This window comes from Trichosurus vulpecula, chromosome 4, assembly GCF_011100635.1.
Source record: "Trichosurus vulpecula isolate mTriVul1 chromosome 4, mTriVul1.pri, whole genome shotgun sequence".
NCBI classification, from domain to species: Eukaryota; Metazoa; Chordata; class Mammalia; order Diprotodontia; family Phalangeridae; genus Trichosurus; species Trichosurus vulpecula.
The window spans coordinates 40,307,675-40,316,416 of record NC_050576.1 but is presented as its reverse complement, the minus strand read 5'-3'; positions in this window follow the sequence as shown (position 1 = coordinate 40,316,416).

The window sequence follows — 8,742 nt, the reverse complement described above, 5'->3', positions numbered from 1 at the left end:
CTGCAAATGCAGAGGAGCCCCTTAGAAATCAAGAAGACCTGGCATCGTAATCCTCAATTGAGACTGCATAGGTGAGTCAGATATTAGTAACAGCAGAAGAGAGGACGCTCTGTGCTTGTGGAATTCTATTTTTAGGAACACAGAACTGGTGATGGCAGATAATGATGATGATATTGATAGCAATGATAATAAGTACCTTTATGTAGTGCCTTAAGAGTTACAATGCCCTTTACAAATATTATCCTCAGACAAATCTGGGTGGTATGTACAATTATCATCCCTATTCTTACAGATCAGGAAACTGAGGCAGTTTCCAAGGTTTAAACACAGGTCTTCCTGACTCCTGGCCCAGCTCTCTATCCACTGCACTACTGAACTGCCTTGAGCAGATGTCCTGAGACTTTATTCTTGATCCCTAGAGCTGTCACATAGGAAAAATATTTCCAATCATTGAAAGTCCCACCCTGCAAGTTTCTACCTGGTACAATAATCATGTCTCTTTGCATTATGTTGGCCCAGGTCCACAGTGGCCATGGACATGAATTGAAGTGAGGGAGGGATAATAGGACGCAGTGTCTGGGGCAAATACTTTGAGATAAATAAATTTTTTTTATTAGTGCCTGGTGCTAGTCTCTTCTTAATGTCTCCTGAGCTACTTTGGGGTGATTTCTGTCCATCCCTCCCTTCCCCCACCCCACCCTGAAGTTTCTCATTACTGCTTCAAATTCTGTTTCCTTACCCCTGCTTTTTGCTCTGAATTTGTGGATGCCAAGGAGCTCTTTGATTTGGCTGTGGCGTGGCACTGTCCTTAATCATTGGCGTCTTGGCAGAGAAGACAGAGAGTTGGTTTGGGAGTCGGGAAGACATAGATTAGATGCTGTCTTTGACACAGCCTGAATTTGTGACCCTAGGCACGTCACTCAGCCTGCCGATGGCCCGTGGGCATTTCTAAAATTATAAGTTACAGAACAGTTGTAGGCCTACACTGATAGAAGGAGTTTCATCCCTAGGAGATTATTATACCAATGAAACCTTCACAAACCAAGCAAACAGAGATCATTGGTGGAAGGCACTCCCTGTCCAGTTAGGGAATGAGGACCCCAAATTCTGAACACCTTACAGGAATCTGGAACCAGCCCCTCAGTGGCTGCTCTGACAATGGCTGGGACTCTGACCAGCTTCAGGCCCTGCAGGTGAGGGCTCTGGGGTGGTACAGCCAGACCCCAGTCTGAACTCCACCCTGACAGAAGTATGGGCACAATAGCGAAGTGCCTGCTTCACTGGGTTGTTGTGTGGCATAAATGAGATACTTTCTCTAAAGCTCTTAGTGAGTCTTAGAGGGTACCTCAGATGCCAGCTAGGGTTACTCCTCTTTGTGCTTTCCCTACTCATTCTCTTAAGGTTCAGCTTGGACTGCTCCTAAGGAAATAGCTCAATCTACCCTTTGCCTCATGGATCACAGTCTTGTTGTGGAGGTAGTGAGCACTGGCTGAATATAGGTGGTCCATTGGAGAAGGAAATGGAAAACTGGCCTAATAACTTTGTCTCTTCTTACTGGGTTTTAATTCTGAAACAAACTTTCAAATTCCAGGGAAAAGATGCAAGGAAGACAAGAGAAAACCTGGAAGAAAGCCTTACCTGTTTCACGAGGCTTCAGACTGAATTGTTCACAAATGCTCTCACAGGTTTTCTCTTCCTCTCAGTTCTTCCCTTATCTGCTCTTCCTTTTCCTCTCCTCTCTTCTTTTTGTTACTTGTCAAAATGCTTCTTTTTTATATACTGGGAAGGACAGGGTGGGAGGGGCAAGAGAAATTGAAACCAAAAGCAGATCTTTCTGTTCCTAACTCCCTAAGCCTCGAATGAGAGACTAAAGTGTATTATGAGGGTAGTACTTGAGAAATGCAGCAAAAGCCTAATTATTCACCAGATGTGAGAACTTCAACAAAAGCATTTTCTAATGATGCCAACCTCAAAAAGAGCCTACATGTCCTTTGTACTTACCAGGATAAACAGAGAGCCCAGGGCCTCAACAGTGCAAATTCTTCAGGTAGATGATCTATGTCCTTGACGCTGGGCATTAAAGAAATGTTAAAGTATCCCAATCTCTAATCTGCTGGCATTTCTTTTCATGTCATGTAAGCCAGACCAAGGGGAGCTATGAGGCACGTTGGAAAGTGTGTCAGGCTTGGAGTCAGGAAGACTCATCTTCCTGAGTTCACAGCTGGCCATATTACAAGCCTGCTCAAAAAAACAAAAAAGGCTCTCTATTGCTTCTAGGATCAAATGTAGGCCCCTCTCTAGGCTCCCTCTGCTTTAAACATGCCCTCACTTCCTGCCTGGTTCCCATAAATTGTAAGTTCCTTGAGGGCAGCGACTCTTGTTTTTGTCTATATGCCCAGTGCCTAGCATTGTGCCTGGTGGTAGTAGTGCCATAGTAGGTGTCTAATAAATGTAGGCCGAGTGAGTGATTGAATGAATGATATCCATGCCCTGTCCGTTCTCTGGATCCTCACTGTATCTAGAATCTTCCTTGATGGAAATTTCCAGCTTCTTTCCTTGACACACCAATCAGGTGCAATGTCCTTCCCTTCCCTATAAAGCACCTGCCGCTCTTCTGCTTTACATGTGATATGGAGTAACACACACTGAATGGAGGAGCTGGAGGAAAATGGAGAACAGATAGAGGGAGAACAGCTTGACACAATCTGGGCTACAATTCTTTTTTACCTTTGTTTTAAAGTTGTTATTTTTTTATTGGACAAAATTGTTTTCTTCACCTCCTATCACTTGAGGCTGCTAGGTGGCATAGTAGATAAAGTGGATAACACTCTGGGCCTGAGGAAGCCAGTTCAAAGCTGACCTCAGATACTTAGTATCTTTGAGACCCTGGGCAAGTCACTTCACCTCTGTTTGCCTCAGTTTTTTCATCTGTAAACTGGGGATAACAGTAACATCTACCTCCCAGGATGATTGTGAGGGCTGAGTGAGACAATATTTGTAAAGTACTTAGCACAGTGCCTGGCACACAGTAGGCACTTACTAAATGCTTATTTCCTTTCTTCTTTTCTTCCCCTCGTGGGAAAAAAAGAAAAAGAAAGCTCTTGTAACAAATATGTATAGTCCAACAAGACAAATTCCCACTTTGGCCCCATCCAATATGGGCTACATGTTAGGGTCTTGACCAGCAAGTTGCCCTATCTCAGTATGCAATGATGAGGTGGGAGCAATGATGATTATAACTCCGATTTATTGGAAGCCATTATCCATATTTATAGGTTTTTGCACTACATAAGCAGAAGCAGGTGTTCAAGGGGATGAAAGCATGGGAAAAGAGATGTGCTTCAGTAATGTATTGTTGCACTTAGATTAGTAGCGATATCTAGTGGGAAGAATCTGGATTATTGTAAACTATGCTGCCTACAAGTGTATGGGAAAACTAGGGCTGTGGTAAGGTGGTTTCCATAGGAGTATGGGAACAGGAGGGGAGTGCTATTCTACAGTGACAGGGAAGGCTGGGAACAGGAGGGGAGTGCTGTTCTACAGTATCTAAAGAGGCCTGGGAAGGCTCGGGCAGGATACAAACTGATTATCAGAACTGTATGAGCTATGTGAGGCATGGGGCAGGATGCCCTTGTAAAGTATCAAAGAAGTTCCCATTAATTAAAGCATGTTTGTGTTAGGCACTGGTTCAAGAGCATTAGGTAGTGGCCAGCTGTGTTCCTCCTACTGGGCTTGTGAGTCCCTGGTGGATGGACTCTGCCTGCATGAGAAAGGATGGCTACCAGAGCAAGAGGGGTGCTGTTAGGGGGGCTGCTAGGGACGGAAGTCTTTCCTCCAGGCGCCTACCGTTCCAACTCCTACTAAGCCTGTCTGGTTTTACCCAGGAAACAGGCCAAGCGCTAGGGTCCGAGCAGCCCCGGGGTCGGCACTAACTCCCTACAGCTACAGTTCAGGAGGGCAACTCCTGTGCCTCCTCCTTCCCTGGATTCAATATAATCTCATCCATGGCCAACTGCCCAGCTTGCTGAGAGAAGGAAGGGTAGCTGGAACTGCCTTCAGAAGGCTAGGACATAATCTGCCACAACCAGTTCTAGTTGGGGGTGTGGTGGGGGTGGGACTCCTTCCTGCTTGGTGGTGATCCCTTAAGAGGAGAGAGATAAAGCTGTCAGGAGAAAGCCTCAGGCCCTGCTCATCGAGACCAATATGTGGCCCATGAATATAGGCCTTGGTTCTTTGCTTCTACAAGTGTGCTTTTGCCTCCGGTGCAATAAATTGTAGTTTATGATGTTGTGAATTTCAAAAAGGCAGGAGATTGAGCCACCAGGATATACAGGCATAGATTGTCTAGCTTTGAGAGAGCTAGGAGTGAGGAGTGGTCTTCAGGATACAGCCCAGCAGTAGCTGAGACCAAGGCTCATCTCTTGGCCATGACACATGTGGGCATGAACTTGGTAGGCCCAATGTTAAGTAGAAAGGGTGTGAAGTCTGAGCCCACTCTTCAGGGGAGACTGTGACTGTGAAATGTTGGGGGTGGGTGGAAAATATTTGCATTTTACTTTCTGCCGTATCTTTGATGTAAAGGTCTCTTTGTCAAAGGCAATTTTTAAAGTGGGTTAGATGCATCTGGAGTGCTAGTCAGTGGTGGCTAGCAGTGGAGGGACCACATCAGAATGGCTCAAGGAAGCCCTAGAATCCTGAGGGGGAGATGCAGCCAGCCTTGTTCTGGGAAGATGAGGCTATACTTTTTGGAAAAGCCTTAAAAAGTGGGGGCGGGGAGGGAATCAGTTCCGAGAAACTAATGAATAGAAGGACCATATCTGCCAGCATGTGAAACGTTCACCACATATCTAGTCTCTCTTCTCCTTCCTCTCCCTGCTTTCTCCAGGGCCAAGCTTGGCTCTCATCTATCTTCCACTTCCTTCTAACCTAAGGCTATCAGACAAGGAGGAGAGACTCTGTACGGAAGATAATAAGACTCCTTTGGAAGAGAAAATACAGCAAAGTTCTTACTGGCTTTTGTTGACTTCAGAGTCAATGCTTCTCTGTCTGTCCGTTTGTTTGTCTGTCTGGCTTCCTCAGGAAGCTTCTGTGGCCTAGCATGCTGCCCAATATTGGCTGCCTCTCAATGCCTGAGCAAAGTCCCAAAGCTGGAGGCAGGATCTCCATGGCACTGGAAGGAGAGAAAGGGAAATGGGTGTGGGGTTGTATTTTGTGGTGAGACCCCGTGTTGGTTCCTAGGGCTGGCTAGTGCACCCTCACTGTTGGAAGCCAAGAGTGCCATGGGGGAGGGGAGCTAAGGGATCTCAGGGTAGGGACCAGTTCATGGACTTTTGTTGTGTTTGTTTTTACCTTCTTTTTGGATTCTAGGTGTCCTAGGCTATAGAGAAAGTGAAAGTTGCTTTGTTTTTGATGCATAGTTTCTGTTTTGGAGCAGTTTCAGAGGTTGTGGAGGTCAGAGAAAATGTCTAGTCCTCTCTCTGATTTGCCATCTGACCTCATCATTTTCTTTAAGACCTGGTTGATTAAGAATTTTTTCCTGTCCATAGATGTGAAAAATAAAACCTTCAGTTCATTATAAATTCTTTTACGGTGTCATTTTTAAATAGATTAGGTTATTGTTCCATTTGGAAATAGTTGTAATATATAGAATGGATGCAGACCTGTCTCCATTCATCACCAAATTATCCAGTTTTCACAGCAGATTTTGGTGAATAACAAATTCTCTTCCCATTGTTTGTCCCCCTTTTTACAGAGATTCATCATTCAGAGACCTCAGAGGTCATCTAGACCAATTCTTCCAGTTTGAAGATAAAGAAACAGAGCAGCTAGGAGACTTTTGTAAAGTCACAGAGATAGCTGATGGCAGAGCCCAGACTTGGATTCAGGTCCTCTGGGTCCAAACCCAGAGCTCTTTCTATTGCTGCCCCTCATCTAGTGGACAATCAATGCTAAAGGCACCTGGGGAGCACAGTGGGGGAGAGTCCTGGCCTTGGAGTGTGGAAGAACTGGTTTCACTTCAGTGTCACCAGCTTTGTGACCCTGGGCAAGTCACTTTCTTTCAGCCTGGGTTTCCTCCTCTGTGAAATGGGTTTAATAAGAGCGCCTACCTCCCAGGCTTCTTGTGAGGACCAAATGATAGAACTGCATTTTGTAAACCTTCAGGTGCAACATAAATGCTAGCTGTTGTCATAGCAATAGTTATCATACCACTGATATGTATTCAGTCCTAAATCTTTTTTAATCTATTCCAATTATTTACTTGCGTAATTTATAAAGCAGCTACGTGGCCTATGACTACCTGGAGTCCTTGACTTGGAAACAGGAAGACCTGAGTTCAAATCCTGCTTCAGACACTCTTCTGGGCTGCTATTGCTTCTCTATCATCAGGCTTCTGAAGACAGTCTAGATTTTATTGTAAGGAACAAAATTTCTCCCTTTTTCTTCTTTCTTTTAAACTTTTTAAAGGTAACTCAGAATACTGACTCTTCTAGACAACATCTCATCTTCTAGAGGGGATCAAGGATAAATACTTATTGAGCACCTACTGTGTGCATAGGTTTGTGACATCCAGTACATTCCCTGTGCACAATTAGGTTGCAACTCAAAAGGTATGTGCCCCAGGGGCAGTGATTTAAGCTTCCTCTGCCTCACTTTCCTCATCTGTAAAGTGTAAGAACACATGGTTCACAGGGATGTTGTGAGGATCAAATGAGATAATCTACATAAAATTCTTTGCAATCACATATAAATGTTGGCCATGATGAACATGAAGGCATATAATTTCAGATCCAGAGGTTCCCTTTTTTACTTCACTTCCTAGGTTTTGTTCAGAGTCATGTTTTCTCCTAGAGGAAAACTATCTTTCTTTTCACTATTTTCTGTCATTTAATTTTTTGTAGGTATTGGTCCACTGGAATTTAATTTATTACTATTATTTGTAGCATTTTAATATTGCTGCTGTTTGAGGTCTACATTTTCTATAGACCTACATTTTATTATTGAGAGGTCAAGGATAAATGCATACTTGTGCATTTAAAAGCATTATTCTGTGGAGTCCATAGGTTTTCACCAGATTCTCAGAGGGATACATGAAGTACAATAGATTAAGAACCCCCGGACTGGAGAGAGAAATAGACTTGTCTTAATTGCTGGGACTACTAGCAAGGGGCACAGGATGAGTAAAAGAGCTTGTATTTATGCATATTGTTATAGCTCCTCCCAAAAAAGGGTGAGCAAGTGAATCCAGATCACACTGGACATAGGAAGGGCCAGCAGTTCTCTGGTAGAAGGAAGTTTAGTAACTGAGTGGGAGACTGCCTCCTGGCCCCTCTCTTCATCTCCTACCAGTGGGAAATGTCAGATCCTCAGGAATAGAGGAACTGGGAATCACCATGCCACGGTGGGGCCAGAGAGAGACAGTGTGGGGGTCTGGGCTCCTCCTCCCACCCCCAACTAAAGCCACAATGAGAATCTGAGTAGATAGGTAACTGCCCTCTTCCCAGTGAGTGGAACGAGTGAAGATCTCTCATAAAAAGGATAAGTTGAATAAATAGGAATAAATAAATAAATTAAATCTAAACTTCAGCTTTCTACTCAAGTTTTTCTGTAAGACAAGTTAGTGACCATGGGAAGACAAGTTAGTAACTGTAGGATCTCCCAAGAATAAAAATAGGACACAGGATGCTCACATCCTGTGTATTTTCCTAAAGGCGAGAGGCCCCAAAGAAAGAAGGCTACAGGTGAATAAGTCAGCAACCATAAAATCCTCTGAGAATAAGGATAGGACACAGTGTATTGACCCCAGGATAAGGGACCCCTGGCTCAGAAGAAGAATGAATGAAAAGCCAGGTGCAATGTAGACATGTAAGACCAGTTAGGTATAAGAGTGATGGGAGACAAAATGTAAGGGTGCTGGGGGATATCTGTCACAGATGTAAGGGTGATGGAAGGCATCCGTTGCAGAAGCAAGGGTGGTGGGAAAGGCTAGTTTGCCACAGATGTGACGATGAGGTAACCAACAACTGACTTCTGCTTGTCACAGATAACCAAACCATTTGTTCATTGTCATTGTCACTGAGGTAGGTTTATCAGTTAAGATTGTGTGGAACAAGTGAAGACCTCTCATATAAAAGGACAAATTAAATAAATAGGAATAAGTAAGATAGAAAGGCCTCTCATGAAATCTAAACTTCAGCTTTCTACTTAAGTTTTTCTGCTTCTACAAGTTAGTGACTGTGGGAAGACAAGCAAGTGACCGTAAGGCTCCCAAAGATAAGAATAGGACACAAGATGCTCACATCTTGTGTATTTACCTAAGGGCGAGAGGCCCGAAAGAAAGAAGGCTACAGGTGAATAAGTCAGCAACCATAAAATCCTCTGAGAATAAGGATAGGACGCAGGATGCTCACCTCCTGTGTATTGACCCCAGGATAAGGGACCCTCGGCTCAAAAGAAGAACGGATGAAAAGCTGGAAAGCCAGGTGTAATGTAGACATGCAAGACCAGTTAGGTATAAGAATGATGGGAGACAAAATGTAAGGGTGTTGGGGGATATCTGTCACCGATGTAAGGGTGATGGGAGGCATCCGTTGCAGAAGCAAGGGTGGTGGGAAAGGCTAGTTTGCCACAGATGTGAAGATGAGGTAACCAACAACTGGCTTCTGCCTCTCACAGATAACCAAACCATTTGTTCGTCGTCATTGTCATTAAGATAGATTTATCACTTCAGATTGATGGGAGTAT